This window comes from Onychostoma macrolepis, chromosome 06 (assembly GCF_012432095.1).
Source record: "Onychostoma macrolepis isolate SWU-2019 chromosome 06, ASM1243209v1, whole genome shotgun sequence".
NCBI classification, from domain to species: Eukaryota; Metazoa; Chordata; class Actinopteri; order Cypriniformes; family Cyprinidae; genus Onychostoma; species Onychostoma macrolepis.
The window spans coordinates 31,706,431-31,726,323 of NC_081160.1; the positions used below are offsets into that span (position 1 = coordinate 31,706,431).

Consider the following 19,893-nt stretch of genomic DNA (forward strand, 5'->3'; position numbering starts at 1 on the left):
ACACTTTTAAGTAGAAATTTTAAGTAGAAAGACTAAAGTAGTAATTTATAGTAAAATGTAGATCTAAAAAACAACATCAGTTAGTGTAGAAACAATTTAGTAAATTTCACAAATAATTGCAAAGCAACGTGTTGAATTACAGTTTTTTTACAATCATTTTTGCACTAATAACACAACCTTCATGTCATTTTTCAAAACTCTAGACACAAGACTCAAAACAGTCATTATTTGTAACACAGGCTATCCAATGTTCAAAACTTTGTATATTGCATTTATATCTTTAAAGAAGCCTTGCATTTGCAGAAGCATTGGTTCAAAATACTAATTTATTATGAAATATCATAGGAACATTACTTTTTTCACCCACACACAAGATACCCATAGTTTCACTGTTCAAGTGTTAGTACAATCATTAAATGTAGGCTAGTTGTTCAAAACACATGATGCAGCTTTCATTGTGGTTCTACACATTCATACATCATTGTAATAGACTAGAGAGAAAAGTACAGAGACTGGAATCATTAAACTAAATTTGAAAATGATTGATGAAACAATCAATACAACAGGCTTTTTCAAAAAAAAACCTTTTTAAATAAGAAAAAAAAAATAGATAAGAAAAAAAAAGATACATTAGGCCTACAGTAAAAGGTCAACTGGAGTGTTCCTCACTGCACTTCTATGTTTTTCTCAAAAAAATAAATAAAAATTGGTCTACTCCTGTGATGTCATTGCACGCATCATCTATGGCCTGGAGAAGAGAGACTTGTTTGTGAGGAGCCTATTGTGAACCCTGCATCTCCATGTGGAGAAAAACTCTTCAGTCGGGTTACAGTAACACCCCATTCACACGGGGCGTCGGCGTCAACGCCTCTCGTTTACTTTGAATGGAGTGACGTCAAGTGTTGCCGAACTGAATTGTGGGTCCGTTGCATCGCTTCACTGGCGTTGCTCACGGCAGAAGTTGAAAACTTTTAAACTTTTCAAGCGCCAACGCAGGCGTCAGCCAATCAGATCGCCTTATGCAAATACCCTAGCGCAGTCCCTGGCCAATCCCATTCATGCAACACCAGAAAAGTAATGTGATTGGCTGTTGTCACTATGACATTCAGTGGGGGGTGGTCAGGCCATGTCATGGCCAGGGTAAAGCCTGCCTCATCCAAAAATATGAACGGTTTTCATCAGCTTCCACCTCTATCACCTTCTAAAAATACATTTACTGTAGGAAAAACAAATACTGATAACAGTTTCTCCCAACAACAAGCATCTTGAAACTGATCATACCTGAGCATACTCAGTCCTCAGTTGCTTCACTTTCATAATCTAAACATTTAATTATCATTTTACATAAAAACTATGCTTCAAGAGTAATGCAACAGTTACTTAGCATTTTGAGCAGTTGTATCAACTGATAGTTAGATCACTGTAATCAAATGAATAGACACTCAATTCAGATGTAATGTGTGAGTTGAATTTTGGAATAGTAATATTTCGATGTTAAGTTGTGTAATTTTGAACCTGTGATTTTAGTTCAATGAACAAAAGATCTTTGGCTCATGTGTATTGTATCCAAGCATTTGGAAAAAGTGTTAAGTGTTTTGAAAAATTTTTGATCATCGGTTGTGAATTATGTGTCTAGAGTTTTGAAAAATGACATGAAGGTGCTGATATTAGTACAAAAGTGATTGTAAAAAAAAAAAAAGTAGAAAGACTGAAAGGGTCATTTCTTCTTTAAAAATCTGTTATATTTACAGTACAACTTTGAGAAATATTTTTATTGTGATAAAACTTTGAAAAAAAAAATATTGTTATAATAATATTATTTGAGAATGTTTGAATCAGGGTTATTATAGTCACCCGAAAATAATGATAAAACAAATAATAATAATAATAATAATAATGTTGCTTGGAATAAAATTAACTACAACTGAAATAAAATACAATATAAAAAAAGTAAACATTTTATTTCAGTTAGTTTCCAAGGCAACATTTTTTTTTTTTTTTTTTAACTTGATGTACTAAAATAACTAAAATAAAAAACGAAATAAAATTTTGAAAACTTTGAAAAATGTCTACACTGTACTCCAATAATGTTTGTTTTATTTACAACTTTGAAAAAATCTTTTTATATAGTGTGCATTTTATTATTACATGCTGTAAATATATATTGCTCATAGTTAGTTCACGTTAACTAATGCATTAACTTATGAGACCTTATTGTAAAGTGTTACCAAAATAATAACTCATTCTGTGAACCTTCTGGAATGACTCAACTAATAGTTTTGAATCAGAGCTCATTGAAAAAGACAGTTTGAACTGATTCACAGAAATGATTCAATCTCTAACATGATTTTAGCTCCTGAAGTTGAAATAAAAACAATCATAACTCTCGCATACTCGAAAGTCGCTAATCTAATGACATGCTCTTATGGAAAATGATTTGCCAAATTATCAGTCAATAAAAAAAACTACTGATGGATAAAATCACATGGAGTGTATAGTTGTGAATACTCTATCACTGATTTCTAGTTGCTCAAACACACTACATCTCATGCGAACTCTGGAAGTGAACAGGATCCAGTGTTCTGCAGAAACACAAACACAGACTCATGAATGTATCTCATGTTGCAGCAGTCAGTCTCAGCATGTAGTCCACACACACACACACACACACACTCGACACACTTCAGCTCTCCAAATCACAGTCCTGAACACTGAGAGCCACTGCTACAATGACAGAGTAATCTCGGCACACAGTAGCACCTCTGCGTGAGTGTGCCGGGCTGCTGTTACTTTGACCACTGTCATTAGACCTGTACGCTACTATTATTACCTTCATAAACAGCATTAAAGCCACACAGGCATCATTAGGCCACCCTCTGCGCGCTCGAATGGCCCCTCCGGAGCAGAAGATTTGAATTCTGCCAGAGCCTGATATCGTGAGCGATGTGCTGTTGGGAAATCACGTTAGCGGCTTGCGCCGGGTCGCGATGTGCTTTCATTTGCAAGAAATGAGAATGGAATGAAACGTGTGCCTGCGAGCAGAAAGCATCATTCAGTGACGGTTTACACAGAAATGCTTGGTATGGCTGCATGGTTACATTCTGTACATGCCAGAAATCAAAAGCTGTTGTTGAAGCATTTTAAATGACTATTGTCGTCACTGTGACAATTATGTATTATTATTATTATTATTATTATGAGTATTATTTGGATCAGGGTTCTTGTAGTCAACTGAAACTAAAATAATAATAATAATAATAATAATAATAAATAATTTAAAATAATACACTATTTTATTTTAGTTTCCAAGGCAACATTTATTTTATTTTTGCTTAAGCACAGAGACCGTGACAGAAACAATATTTGAAATACATTGATTTTTTTTCCAAAAGGGAATATGATATTAAACGAAAAATTGTAATGTAGAGCTTGATTTTATCAATCAGGAACTGACTGCATCATAAAAAGTGGAAGTTATGTACAAGAACAAAGTCAGAAAAATAAAAGGGATTCATGACTTCATCTGAAAATAAAAGTCTTTTCAGAGGCAGAGCAGAAAAACATTAATGAAAGATTAATAAAACAAAAACACCATTTGAATTTGGAATAACATGCACCGAAAAGCAAATTAAAAGGGTCAGTTTTAATTTTACGCTGACATTTGGCTGCACAAACTGAGCATAAAAATGCTTTTGGAGATCGATTCCAAATAATAACGATTGCTCACAAAGGCTCGACTTCCTCGGGGAACCATTAAAAGCAGCTTCCAAAAGCAATCTCTTCACAAAACAGGGCATTGTTGAGCAGGACAAAGTAATTTGTAGTCGTCTGAATAGAGCGATATTTCTCGACATCTCAACAGCTATCTGATGGGATAACACTCTGAATAGGCTCTTCTAAAAATAATTAATTTCATATGAAGGGCCACACGTCCCTTTGTCACTAGTGAACCTTTCATCCGTCCCTCAACCGAAACCAATATGCAACCAAATCCCACAAAAAGTCAGAAACTGTGGTTTGTTGGAGGTCTACAGAAAGCGTTAACAAACGGCAATATCTTTGACAGCAAAACGAGCGACCGAGGCATTCACAGCGCCTCACATTCATTACGTGCATGAAGTAATGGGCCAAGAAGTGGGTGAACAGGAGAAAAGAAGTTTAAAGTGGACCTCATGGAGTAAAGGACAATTACAGGGCGTGTGACAACCTCCATGTCGCCTCTTTTCATTTTTCTTAATTACCGGCCAAATATTCCTCCTCCTCTGCTTCATTAGGTCTTTTGTTGAGCGGTTAGAGATGTCAGACAGAAGATGGAGGGATAGAGTGGCTCTGAAAATATTACAGATCGACTCCTGAGAGAGTGTTGCGCACCTATAGAAAGGCTGGAAAGAGAAGGAATGAATGAGGAAAGACCACAAAATAAACTTCCTGATCAGATCTCATTCTCTGATCTCACTGCTAAATCCATTGGCACTGCGGTGACCTAGAGAGCAAGGGCCAATATAATGCAAAGAGTTCAGAAAGTAGAGCATGCCGCAAGCAACACAAGGTCATGGGTTCAATTCCCAGGGAATGTTTGAACTGATATGATGCATATATTAAATGCAAGATGCTTTGAATAAAAGTCTATATATGTATAGCCTCTAGTCTAACAATAACCCTGAACTAAAACTGAAATAATTAAAAAAACACTATATAGACAATTAAAAGAAATAAAAAAAAAAACATAAAAATGACAAAAACACTCAACAAAATTACTCAATCTTAAACAAACATAAAAGCTAATTATATTATTAAACACTAAACTATTAATAAAAACTATAATAGTATTTGTTATAATAAACACTGATGCATACAGTGGATTTGATGAATATATGAATGATTTGAAGTGAATATAAAATGAAAAAATATATATATATATATATATATATATATATATATATATATTGTTTAATACATGTTCCTGATCATACTGAGAATGATTCATTTGTGCATGTTATTCTTTATCAAATGCAATGACTTATTCTACCTCAAGATTGAGTTTCCTTTTACAATGACATCACAAATCCATCTCACCACGTTTAATACAGAAACTCTTATAAAATCGAGTCCCATCCCACATTCTTCCTCACTCATAATCATTTTTCCACTTGTAAACACAGCACATTATGGCAGTGAAATGGCTTGTGATTGTGCTTTCATGCTAACTAGCTTGGCAAGCAACAGTTGAATGAATTCCTGCACTGGACTCAAACCATCATTTACTATCTGCTGGCTTTGCTCACGGCTGTCCTCAAAGTTCCTTCAACTAAGCAACTATCTTCCCATCTGGACTTGTTCAGACGTCAATCAAACGGGCAGCGTCTGGAAGCAGGAGAGCGTGAGGAGCACAGGGAACTGATGGGGGTCACCGGAGGATACAGGAGGGGTCGGTCTATGAAGGGCCCTTACAGGCTGCTATGGAAATCACTGAGAAAACCTCATCCCACTTCTCCTTACAAAGTTTGGAGAGACTGGAACTAGAGCCCGTGCTGTAATTGTAACTCAGGAGAGGCTGAAACTGAGAAAATGGAAAACAAAAATAACTCTGCACTGCTATTCAAACACTTACTGTTACATGAACACTTGTTAGATGAAGAAAAAGCCTCTGTCCTGTCAAACATGGGATGTTTCAGCCAGCCACAGTACATTTTGTAATGGATAGAGAGGAAATACAGATTCATAATTTACAAGCTAACAGAATTCATTATAATTCTTAAATTCAGACAATTTACATAGTTGCTTAAAATAAAATAAAAAAAAATAATAAAAAAAAACTCCTGTCCAGGTCACATCCCATCCCAGTAACAAAAGGAAAGACTGCATTATTTGTTTATTTTTATTTTTTTGTTTTATTGTATTTTTTTATTTATTTTTTTATTTTATATTTTATATTTTATTTTATTATTTTTTTAATTTATTTTTAATTTATTAATTTATTTTTTTATTTTTTTATTTTAGTAATACATTACTTTTACTGAAGGAAGTAAATCCATAAACATACAAATTATGTATTAAATTTAAAAATATAAAGTAAGACAATTTTAGGGAAAACTAGATCACTAGATCACTAACTGTGATGTCACATTTACTCTGTAAAAATATCAAAATATAAAAAGAGGCATGTCTGAATGTCATAAGAATCAAAAACATGATAAAAGCAGTTCATATTTCATCCCAGAAAGTAACAGAAATAAACATTAAATTATATTTTAAGGACCAGTAAGATAAATAAATAAATATGTAAGATAATTTTAGTATAATTATAATTAGTATAAAATAATAATAATAATAATAATAATTATTATTATTATTATTATTATTATTATTATTATTATTATTATTATTATTATCATCATCATCATTATTAATATTATTATTATTATTATTATTAAATAAAGAACAATGTCTTTATCTGCCATGACAACAACTGGTCTGAAACTGGTTGAAATGTGACCTGCATGCACATATTGGTCATGTTTTGCCTGCACATCCTTTCAATGCACTGTAGGCTCCCAACCACTAAAGCTAAAAATAAATCATATTAAAAGCATATATGGCCAGAATCAGCACATATAAAGCTTTACTGTTTGGGAGTATATGTGTCAGTCCACTAGCTGTTTACTCTTTTCAGTGGTCAGAAACTGTGCCCTCAAGACCCATAAAGCCCTATGAGCCACCCTACAGCAGCCTGAGCGGTGTTTCTCCATGGCCTCGTCCATTACACACAGATCTGTGTGTGTACACAGTGTGTGTGCCGCATGAGAACGAGCCCCTCTCACTGTCACACTGTCTTGTTACATTAATCTTTACTAGGTCAAGGTCAGACGCAACACAACAAAAGCCACGGCCGATGAACACGCGCCGAAATTTCGCAAGGGCCATAATTTAATTTAAACTCGTCGGCCTCGGCTCAGCGCCTTATTACAATCTCGCATCAGCTGGCATTAACGAGTGCGTTAGATTGCAGAGCACAAACAATTAACGGAGCCTTAAAGATAACGTGGCGCAAACTAAAAGCTACAGATTAGCAGCGTCTACACTCACCTTTCCGTCAGCACGGATGAGGAAGATTGTGCTTAAACTTCGGCTGATGCTGAAATAATGCGAGTGGACATGTCTATGCATTCAGCACTTCTTTTATCCAGCCTGTTTATTTCATTTATTGTTGTTTCATGAATGCTAATAGTTCTATTTCCCCAGCTAGAGATCACACTTAATAAAAACTACAGGTGCGTAGATTGAAAGTCTCTTTTCATATCTCAGCCTTGGCTTTAAGAAAACATAACGCGTCGATTTGAGATAGCACCACTGTGCTTTGAATGTTTAGAGGAATATCAACACAAACCCACATGAATATGATCCATACTGAGAAATCCAGTTTAAGGTGTTAGAACATCTTTAAATAATGAACAGTTTAGAGAAGGGTTACTATAGTTAAATAAAACAAAAACTAAAATCATAAAAAAGTTACTTGGAATAAAATAAATGTTAAATTAAAAAAAAAAAAAAAGTAAAAAAATACTTTAGAGATGCATTTTCCTTTATAGCAAGAAAATATTTTGCATATTAACTTAGTTTAATGAATTGTATTTAACTAAGCACGAAAGTTAATACAAAATAAATAAATTCATTAATAAATAAATAAATACAAAAACACTCAAATTCAAAACAAAATTTTGCTTTGGCAACTAACATAAATACATTTAATTTAAAGAATTAAATTGAATAAAATTGCAAAATAAACAAATAAACAAATGCATACATACATAAATAAAAAGAGAATACTATAATTTCTAAAACTTAAAATGAAATTAAAATGAAAAATTTAAATATAAAATAAATACTATGATAATATAAATAATACCAAAACAACAGTGTAGTTAATATAGCACAACTACAGGCTTATTTAAGGAGGAAAACACTTTTAAAACACCATATAAACTAAAAAGAGTTTTTGATGTCTGATGCAGGATTAGTAATTTGGTGAAAAGTCATGTATTATTTAGTAAAAGCTTGTTAAATTAGATAGATGTATAATAAAATATAAAAAGATACACTGTAAAAAGTGATAAGTTGACTTAACTTAAAATTGAGGAAACCCATTGCCTTAAAATGATTAAGTAAATAATTTTTTTTTTTAAAGTTAAGTGAACTTGACAATTTATTTTTTTTAATTATCATTTACTTAAAAATTTTAAGGCAACATGTTTCCTCAATTTTTTTAAGTTAAGTTAACTTATCACTTTTTACAGTGATAATAAAATAATAATAATAATAATAATAATAAAAAAGTCTGACTAGGTTAAATACACATTAATTTGCAGTGAAGTTTTTTGAAGTGTTGAAGCAAAACCAGGACTACATTATGTTTACAATGCAGCAGAAAATGCTTTGTTATATGTTAAAATATTAGCTGTATAGTGTGACGCAGTGCTGTCGTTGGCGTATAATGGAGCAATGCTTCCAGTGGTGTGACTCCTGTTTGTTCTGAATAGTGAAACGCCATAGATCTGAGCGCGCCGATGTGGGTACAACCCAGCGCCAGATGCGAGGCAGCACTAGATCACATGCTGCAAAATAAAACAAATCATTGTTTGTAATGATGTGTCCAAACCTGCAGCAAAGTCCCGCTGGGGAGCCGAGAGAGAGAGAGAGAGACTTTACATGCATTCACATCCACAGCACATTCATCATGCTGCAATGAGAGCAGTGTGTTCTCATTAGAGCCGCGCTGAAGCTACACACCAAAGCAAACAAGTCTTCCTCACTCCTTAAAAAATTGCCAACTTGTAAGTCTTTTTATGTCTTATTTCTAATGGCCACATGCTTTAAAGTGTGTGCTAAAATCCCTTCAGCTCGCACACAAACATCCCTTTTAAAGGAAGAGCATTCCGTCATAATTTACTCCTCCTCATGTTGTTCCTAAACTGTGTAACTTTCTTATGCTGTGGTCAATCTTTTTGCAGCCCTTTTCTATATAATGATAGTTCAGCTCCTAAGGTTTTTATTTCTATCATTTGTCAGAATGTTTGAAATTTGTATGGAAGCCTGTTTCTGCAACAGGATAAAGAAAAAAAAAAAAAGCTAACTGAAATTTAATTCTGAGCAAGATCATGTCATAATTAGTTTTTTTTTTTCTCTCTCTCCTTCAAAATTGTGTGTGTGTGAGAGAAAGAGAGGTATATACACTTACAATTCTGAGAAAAAAGTCGAAATTCAAAAAAAAAAAAAAAAAAAAGACAAAATTAAGTTTTGAACTCACAATTCTGAAAAAAGTCACAATTTTAAGAAAAAGATATGAACTTGCAATTATAATTTTTTTCTCAAGATTCTGCATTTACATCTCAAATTCTGAATTCGGAAAAGGCCAGAACTGCAAGAAAACAATTAGAATGGTGTGAAAAAGAAACCTGCCATTACCGTTTTACATTTTGTTTTGTTTTTCCGCAGCACAAACAAGCTCCTATAAAACTGTCCTGGAATATACTGGATTGCAACAACAAGGAAAAAAAAATACTGACAACTTTTTTTTTTTTTCCCTCTCCCATTAACTATAGCTTTGAGTTCTGTTTACAATATTTGTGACATAATGCAGTTTTAAATGAAAAAAAGTAAAAAAAAAAATGTACCTATAAACTTAAAACACACTGACTTTAGTATGATAGCCACTTACTGACCTTGTCTGCAATAACCTATATCTGAGTTCATGCCATGATTATGTAAAACCAGAACACGGCAACGTTTGCATAACTTTTGCATAGGAATACAAAAGCCCAGCTTTTTAAATCCAGAACATCTACCCTCAGGAATGACACTTACTGTAGTTCATCCACCTACAGTAGATCCAGACAGCCTCACAGGTCGAACACCACACAGGCATTAAGGAAGAATTCACTCTCACAAAAACACCAACTTCACATTTCTGCTGTGTGAGAGTCTAAGTGATTTTGCTGCTTTTAAAGTCTGTTTTACCTTCCACATTACTGCAGGGCCAATTAACACGACCTAAAATAATACTTTCTCTAAACATTTAATTGTCATCTAATTATCAGGTTTTTTCATAGCCTTAACTGTTAATTACTTAAACTGTGTCCTAATATATTTCAGTGAAAGCAGCGAGCTCAAATGAGAAGATTCAGCACTTTCTAGAAACAAAAATATCAAAAGAAAGAAAACATTTTCAAATTAAAGCAAATTTCTGTAGCCACACTAGTGTAAATGACCTAAACTGAGCCTAAATTAACCGTTTTATTTGTTGTTGTTGTTGTTTAGGCTCTATCAGTAACCCATTCTGGCAATAAAAAAAAAAAAAAAAAAATGAATTAATAAATTATTATTATGTATTCAAGCATGTCCAAAATTTAGATTACAGTGTTACAAAAAAAAATCTGCAATGCTTGTAATGAATAAAAAGCAATGGGTTTCTGTTTTTAATTCTAGCGCACAACGAACAATTTTCTCTACATTTTACCGTTACAAATTAAAATCTCATAAAAATAGGTAAGAGGCTTAGAAAACCTGAGGCTGCAAAGCTTATTAACAAATGCAAAATAAAACTGTACATCCAGTATTCAGCTTGACCTCCAGATATTTTCTGAAGGTTATGCACATGCTTCCTCTGATTGAGAAGAAAAAAACAGATCCTGTTCTGTCCCCTGATCATGAAACGCGCCACCGAAGAAAGTCTGGTATCTTCAGCGCTGGAACGATCCCTCAGGCGAACGCAGCACACGTTAGTCCTGGTACATTTTAAACAGATCCCGTTTAGTCCTGGCATATTTCTGCTGCGGCGGCGAGTCTGGCAGACTGTAGGAGATGCGATGTGAATACACAACGCGGCACTTGGCAGCAGACAACAGGAATTACAGGTGTGTGTTATAGGCCTGGTAATTACTCTTAGCACAGGGACTGTGTCTCCTAATGTCTTCTGATTCCTCTGGAAACGTGCGGGTAAACACGAGGCGGCTAATGAGGCCTCGCTCAGATTAGAAACTAACGCAGGATGAAGAATTGGGATCATTTTAGCCACAGCACCTCGGGTTAGTCCCAAATCTAACCTTTAGGATGAAAGCTTGACAGATTATTTTCATTAGCGCGCAGTCAGAAGAACAAGCTGAAATCGTGTAATTGACAAAAGCATTAGGCAAACGCCGTCTTGACTGCATTGCTTCTCTGCTGCGCTACAAACGAGTAAAAGCTCTGATGAAGTAGCATGTAGGGAAACACAGCACTAGCAACATTTTTCTGTGCACCAATAAAACGTAAAGTGTCTCGGTGGGCGTTTTTAAACTCATTTTGGAGCATCGCTGAAGCCTCGCTTATCTGCGGATGTTATGGAAGATGGAGAATACAGATGCAGCTTGTTTGATTGCTGTTTACTCTGAAATACATAATGCAGCGTGCGTTTTATCAGTAAGCAAACAGATGTGATGCAACGACAGGAATGTCATGAATAAAAGGCAATGGGTCAAATAAACTGATGTTGACACAGATGTGAATATTAATCTATCCAGTCATTTTTCTAACAGATTTTGTTTTTAATTTTCATGCAAAGCATACAGAAAACGACATACAGAGTTTATAGAACAAGGATTGTGCACCTTAAACACATAAATATATCAGCTGCATTGGTTAGCAAATAAATATATAGAAAATATTGTTTGAAGTAATTAGAATAATATGGTGTAATTTTATCAAAGAACTATCTCTCAAATGGCAAAATCGGACACCAGGGTTATTACTTAAAACTAAAATCTTATAAACAATTTGTGTTACTTGAAATAAGAATCTTCAGATTTTTTTTTTTTTTAACTTAGATACCAAAGCAACATTTCTCGTTTTATTTATTCTTGACGTACTAAAAAATAACTTAAACTAAAACTGAAATAAAAATAAACCATAAAACTATACAGACATATTAAAATAAATATAAACTGATAAAAATGGATAAAAAAGATTAAAACTTTAACTAAAATTAAAGTGAAAACAGAAAATATTAAAATAGAAACACAATTTAAAAACAGAACTTCACAAATTGACAGTACAATCTAATATAGTATATTGCAAGCCCTTTTTCTCGTTATAAAATAAATACAGCACTGTTTAAAAGTTTTTTTTTTTTTTTTTTTTTTTTTTTAAAGTCTCTTCTGCTCATCAAGGCTGCATTTATGTATTTTATTTCTGTGATCAAAACTGAATTTTCAGCATCATTACTCCAGTCTTCAGTGTCACACGATCCTTCAGAAATCATTCTAATATGCTGATTTACTGCTCAAGAAACATTTCTGATTATCATCAATGTTGAAAACAATTGTGCTGCTTCATAGTTTTTGTGGAAACCGTAATACATTTGATTTTTCAGGATTCTTTGAGTTCAAAAGAACAACATTTATTTGAAAATAGAAATATTTTGTAACATTATAAATGTCTTTATTTTCAAATTTGATCAATTAAATGCATCCTTGATGAATAAAAGTATTAATTTTAAAAATCAGCCCAGCCTTTTGAATGCTAATGTAAATCACATAATGTGAAAAACCACAGTGATGTTTCTTTCTTAGCCTGCACAGACATGACATGATAAAAACATGAATCTGATTGTGCTCCGCATCAGTTTTGATGGATTCACACTTCTGCTGTCACAGTAATAAGATCAAATCACACAGCACTAAATAAATACATCCACAAAATCACACATAAGAGACGATTATGCCGTACATAAATCAGTAAAACGACTCGATCACGCTTCATCACACATCAAGTCTAAAGAAGTTTGCTCCATTTGGAGTCGACGGCGGCCCTGAGGCTCTCCGCAAAAATCTCCTCAAGAGTGACTTCTATCATTTGTTAGACACACATCTCTTTATTGTTGATATAAATTTCAGCGCAGTGATGTACGATATGCTTGACGCGTTGCATAAAAGTGTAAAAAACAATATTCTTCTGGGCCATTAACACTCGGTAGGGTTTGCGCCGTTATGCAACAAACCAGGCGAGTTTGGAATGAATATGAATTTTCGCTGAATGGCAGATGATGCATTGCATATTGGCGGTTCTCATCAATCTCATGTGAGATTAATACAAGCGGCAGTTCAAGTTTCAAACGATCTTTGCATTCCCGTCAAGATCCCTGCGAGTTTACAGATGTCCGAGAAGAACCGACACAGCATTGTAGTGCCATTTTGATTACATTTAATCACTGTTATCGGCCTCTCAGCTGCGGCCTGCAAGTGTGAGGCATCCAAAGTAAATAAAGAGCAAGGCCTGTGCGAGAGAGACAGACTCATCCCTACTGAGTCAGCTCCGCAGACAGATGAATGACAATCACAAATTAAAGGCAAACATGGGAAGGCGTAAATCACAGCGCCACCACCGCTCCAGATGTGGACACAGAACCCCTGCTGGGCTCGGGATGTTCTGCCAGACCTGCGGCTCGTTAGCGGCGTTCAGCGCCTTCGTTTAGATGTGTCATAAAACCCACATGAAAAACCAGGGGAAGTGAGAGAACGAGGAAGCGGCATGGGAAACAGGAGACGAGAGCTGTGCTCCATTCAGGTCTTTTAAATGCAGTTCAGTTTCTAAATTTGAATTGAAGCAGAAAACCGGATGCAGAACTGATTTAAATAATAAAAAAATAAATAACACAACTTGTAGCTGTTCCTAATTTCATTAGGAATTAGTATCATACACAAAGCACATTGACGATTATATTACAATAAACTACAGGATATTATTATTCAGTGTTAATTATTATGGAAATGACACAATTTGTAAATAAAAAAATAAATACATTTTACAAATCTTTAAAACAAGATATATTTACTTTACATATTTGTAAGATTCAATCTTATTGCAGGTATTGCCATAAACAAATATTAGATTACATTAATATTCATTGTTAAATATTACGGAAATTACATGTCAATTTCAATAATTAAAAAAGCAGTATTTTTGTCGTTTTCCAGTAAAATATCAAAACTTTTTTTTTTAAAACAAGATATATTTACTTTAAATTTTTAGATACAGTTTTTAATACCCAATTTAAAACTTGTATACATGTGAATTAGAAAAAAATGTTAATGAGAAAAATTGGACTGTGTCCTATGGTGTGACAGCAAAAATGTAGAAAAAAAAAGTTAACATACAAATAAAATGAGAAAATGTGTGCTGAAATGTATATTTCATTTTTATTATAATAAATTCAGTATATGAACATTAATTGTCAGAAGACTCCATAAATAACTCAGTGCTTCTCAAACTAAAAATGGGTCACAGATTGTGGTGGACACCAGGACAAAATGTAATAAATTGCTAGCCATATAATCGTGTAAATTTAGCATTACAAAATAAACCAGTTTCTAGCAATCTGGCAAGCCAATTCTTAAACCAGCTCAGCCTCCATCAACACAGAACTCCATCAACTCCATCATTGTCATTGGCTGTTAGACTGGCACATGACGGCCCTATTTCATAGCGCCAATTAAACGCTGCTCTCCTGTAATTAACAGCTGTTTTGTCCACTGATCAATAAAAGCTGTTCATTAAAAGTCCCTTTGCTGTCTCCAGATCCCTGGCAAATTTCACCGCTCTGAAAAGGTGCCTGCAAGAATTACCATCGCCTGAAATGCAATTCTCAGCCACAGCTGGCCAAGACAAACCGGCTTGAAAGGAAACCGGCTGGGAAAAACTCCACCGCAACACTGCTTTCCAACCTTCATAAAAGACTGCAGGTAATCATGAAGACTAACTTATTTTCACCTTGAGGTTTTCCCAAATCGGACGCCTGTATTTCTCTCCAAACCCTGGTAAATAAAAGCCCTGCAAAAATGTTTGGTTTACTCAGCGGCGTCTCGCGTGGCCCTGTGAAACCTCTTGAAATATAGTCACGGCCCGCTGGCCATCAATATCAGAAAAGCCAGAGAAAACAAAAGGCTGTGAATGTGTTAGAAAATCAATACTCTTCTAGAGCCTGATATTACATCATGACCGATTCAATGATGAATATGAATGTGATCCACATCCACCTGAAATCATGCATTTTTACTATGTATTAAAAATACATACTTCACTCTGATGGGAAAATGCAAGTATGTCAGTTTTGGTAAATAGTGTCACATCATAAAATTGCATTTGCAACCACTTTTATTATAACCATCACAAACTATTCCTCTTCTGTAGTGCAAAGGGTTTGGGGTAATTGCGCAAAGTAAACCAAAAAGCCTCAAAAATCTCAAAAATCCACTAGTCCGGACACCTTCAGCATCCTGAGATTTAGGACAGACTAATCCTAATCGCACATACTGTAAGAACAGATAACTGAGTCATGTGGTTAATGCCAACCGGGATTCAGTCAAAACGTTCCTATGAATGATCCGAAAACTAACCATACAACAGTGTAACAGTGTGCTATTATTTATAATTTTTTTGGTACATTTTTGACTAAATACATTTAAAATAAATAAATAAATGTAAAAATAAATAGCATTTATTTTATATTAATAAATTAATTATTAATTTAAGTGAAACACATTTTTAGATTCATCTGTAGGCAAAAAAATAAAAATTTAAAGAAATATTCTCTTTTATGTACTGTTCCTCAGTTCTTTATTTATTTGTTTGCTGACATTTAGAATATGTTTTACTAGAAAACAAGGAATTTTAAAGTACATTTTATTTTATATATTTTAGGCTACAAGAATGTGAAAAACATCAAGAAAGTACCTTAACAGTAGACCATATTAATATTATGCCATAAAAGTCATATGTGACCCTGGACCACAATACCAGTCATAAGTGTAAATTTTTCGAAATTGAGATTTATACATCTTCTTAATAAATGAGCTTTCCATTGATGTATGGTTTGTTAGGATCGGACAATATTTGGCCGAGATACAGCTATTTGAAAATCTGGAATCTGAAGGTGCAAAAAAATCTAAATATTGAGAAAATCGCCTTTAAAGTTGTCCAAATGAAGTTCTTAGCTATGCATATTACTAATCAAAAATTAAGTTTTGATATTTACGGTAGGAAATTCACTAAATATCTTCATGGAACATGATCTTTACTTAATATCCTAATGATTTTTGGCATAAAATAAAAATGTATAATTTTGACCCATACAATGTATTTTTAGCTATTGCTGCAAATACACCCCAGCGACTTAAGACTTGTTTTGTGGTCCAGGGTCACATATCATATGGCTTTTATATAGTCAACAAGTCATGTTGCTTTTATCATTCATTCATTCATTCATTCATTCATTCGTGTTCCACTGAAAAACAGTATTCAGGTTTGGACCAACATGAGGAAGAGTACCATGAAAGAATTAACAGTACAAAACCTTTCACGTTGACAGATTCATAAAAGGGGCAGCAGAAGCAGCAGACTGAGTTTGTGTTTGTAGAGGAACCAGTGTAGGAGTTTGTGTTCACGACTGCATTCAGTCGTTTGTCTCAATAAAAAGACACCGCAAGGTGAAAACTTCTATAGATCGCCTTGATGTTTTAAAGATGTCAGTCGAGTATGCAGCGGAGGCCTTGTCACTTATTTTTCCTCACCTAAACACTTTGTTTTGCACGCCCTCTAACTCGAGCACATCGGCGTGAGTGAGCGTATGAGCACATCTCATACGCTCTGAGAGCAACTGCAGTATTGTTGCAGATTCTATATACTTAATTTTCCCTTCAGTGTACCACACATCCACATTTACAGATAAGTCATCTAAGGTATGTCACTGAACGGTGTTGTCAGTCTATGGATAATGTAATGGCATTTTAAGATACTAGCACGTTCAGTGTACAGAGTAGTAATGAGCGCAGTAAATGGGTGCCGTCAGAATGAGAGAGAAAAATTAAACATCTCTGAAAATGTCTTCACCCTCAGGTCATCCAAGATGTAGATTAGTTTGTTTCTTCATCAGGTTTGGAGAAATGTAGCATTCAATCACTTGCTCACCAATGGATGCTCTGCAGTGAATGGGTGCCGTCAGAATGAGAGTCCAAACAGCTGATAAAAACATCACAATAATCCAAACCACTCCAGTCCATCAGTTAATGTCTTGAGAAGCCAAAAGCTGTGTTTGTAAGAAACAAATCCAAATCCATCACATTCTGACGGCACCCATTCACTGCAGTGGATCTATTGGTGAGCAAGTGATGGAATGCTACATTTCTCCTAATTCGATGAAGAAACAAACTCATCTTCATCTTGGATGGCCTGAGGGTGAGGTCGTTCTCTGCAAATTTTCTTTTTTAGGTGAACTAATCGTTTAAAATCATACATGACAAAAAAATAAAAATAAATAAATTTTTCTTCATAAAGAAAAAAAAACAGTATTTTCATCTTTTGACCATGCATAACATCCGGTATGCAATCCAACTTATTAGATGCAGAATACTGCAAGCCACTGTGTTATACATCTAAGATCTGATCCAAAAGAGCATTGTTTTTTAGTGCGACAGGCACTGAGCGGCGGTTTTTCAAAACCACTTTACCAGCATTCTGCCCCAGTTAGTCCTGCGACTGGATTCCCGAGTGCAGCACACAGGGGTCCTTCAGCTTTCAGGACTCCTCCTTTAAAATCACGCTGGAACGGGAAACTACTGTGCAGCTCTTGTTTTATTGCACTGTGCAGATTTTTATTTCTGGGCATCTTGTCAAAAAGCTTTAGATGGTGCAATTATAGTGGTAAATTCCATTGCTGATGTGAAAAGACTTAAATCAGCAATCACAACACGCAAGATGCTAAAGACTCTCTTTGAGTATCAAACTAAAAGCCACTTAGCCTTCATGCTGAACTTGAGTTTACCAACATAGTCCCTGCTTACAAACGTTCATCAAATGAAGTACAGCAGCCCTAAATGCATTTGGTCACTTGAGAGACACTTAAAAATGTCTCAATGTCATTGAATTAGATAGCAAAATATCTTACAAAAGCTGCAGGATCTTTTATCTACACTAACTTTGCTTTTCTTCATAATTTTTGCTCAATGTCATCAAGCTGGTGATTTTGTTCTTTTTTTGATTGAAAAGCATCTTCTTTACCAGAAATGACACTTGATATGATATTTAAATCATCTAATGCAATGACATTTAGGCATTTTAAGTGTGATTTAAGTGGTTAATTACTTTTGGCATCAAATTAAATGACTTTTTATATAGACGCTCCGTGACGCTGTGGTGCACGGCAACAAATCTTGCATCCTTTAATTCACTCTCATACTACATTTGAATAACTGAATCACTGATTAGTCAATAAATTAGGAAATCGTTATAGTATTAAACTTACACAAACAATAACACACAGTGCTGAAACTTTGGTAAAAATAGCGGTGCCTGTGGGCTCCACAGTACAAGAAAGAGATTGCTGTGTGGACGAAATCATCCATTAATGTAAAAGGTATTTCTGTGAGGCCTAAAGGTACAATTACATGTGAGTTAATAGACTTTGACAGCATTCTAATTCTATAGAGCATAGACGTACATGTGCGGAATACAGAAACTGGGAACGAACAGATGACTGCACGCTTTTCAAGTCCATTGCACAATGACTAACAAAAAAAAAAAAAACCTCACATGCAATTTCTCCCTAAAACAATTTGCATATCAAGACCAAAATATGCAATATCAAGCATATGCAATAATACAGCAAAAGCATGCAATTTGGTGCAGATGTTATTTATATGGCCAAGAAGTAAGATGAAATTTTGCATGCATGGAAAGTTTCAAATCTGACTGAAAATTGACAAACTTGTTCTATGAATCAGATCAAGGATCAAGCACAATCAGATCAATTGCATGACCACATAACTAAGACCTCAAGCAGTTCAATTTCTTTTGTTGATCCTGGAGCAGCATTTTCAACCAAAGAAACCCTTTCAAGCATTCCATAAACCATTAACTACTATTAATATCAAAGATTAATGATAGTAACATTGTTTAAGCTCCTGAACCCAGCCAGAAGCTTAACCCCAATATCTGGTTGAAGACTGATCCAGGACGTCTACTCTGAGAAATCACTGTAAGTAACATGTCTGATATATTACAACACCATCAGCCTTTAAATCACCGCACTCATCCACATACAAATCAGCAGCACATTAACATACTTTCCTCGTCATGTACGTGCCGTCCTAAACCACCTGATTATGTTACATTAGCGGAGCGCAAATTAATAAACATTAGATAAATACCTCAGCGTTTCAGTGCATCTGATTACGATGTGACATCAATTCCAACAAACTGACAGATGGTGAAAGCAAATGAACACACACGTCGCCTGCGAGCGCTGGATGGGCCGCGTCTCGCCAGTACACGCTAAAGTCTCTAATCCCTAAGAGTCAGCAAAATTTGCTGTGTGGCAAACCCTTGACTTCATTTGGCACCAGCGATGGGATTTCGGAGCGTAATCTTCTCAGCGCGAGCGTCCTTCCCCCACGATGCACCTCTGAATAGCAGCTGCCCACTTGAGGGGAATTCTGCCCGTCGGTTATTTGCACGCACCGTGTGTATTGTTTTACCACCCGATTCACTAAAGGAATTATGCAAACAAAGTGATGGCACAAATTCACTCACAAAATCTGTCCTACATGTAATTCACACAGCGCAATTCCCCAACCAAACCCTGCAGGTCGCTTATGAACAGCCACGATCTGAAGACTTTCAACACTGCAATCCAGAAACCTGAATCAGCTGTATGAAATGCAGAAATTACAGCACACATCTGGATATGCAGAAATTTGATTATCTTCTGCATTATTTGATTATCACTGGGTGAATCAGCTGTTTTACTAATTAGGGAGTAACTCATTCAAGTTTTTCCGCAGCATGACAAAAACCAGTGCTGTTTTTTGT

The 19,893-nt window shown here is 34.8% G+C and overlaps 1 protein-coding gene across 2 annotated transcripts in view; it reads right to left on the reverse strand.

Annotated features, from left to right (window-relative positions):
* LOC131542803 (cadherin-22-like) overlaps positions 1-19,893 on the reverse strand; it is a 220,011-nt gene that overhangs the window by 131,457 nt on the left and 68,661 nt on the right. The gene's annotated exons all lie outside the window — the stretch shown is intronic.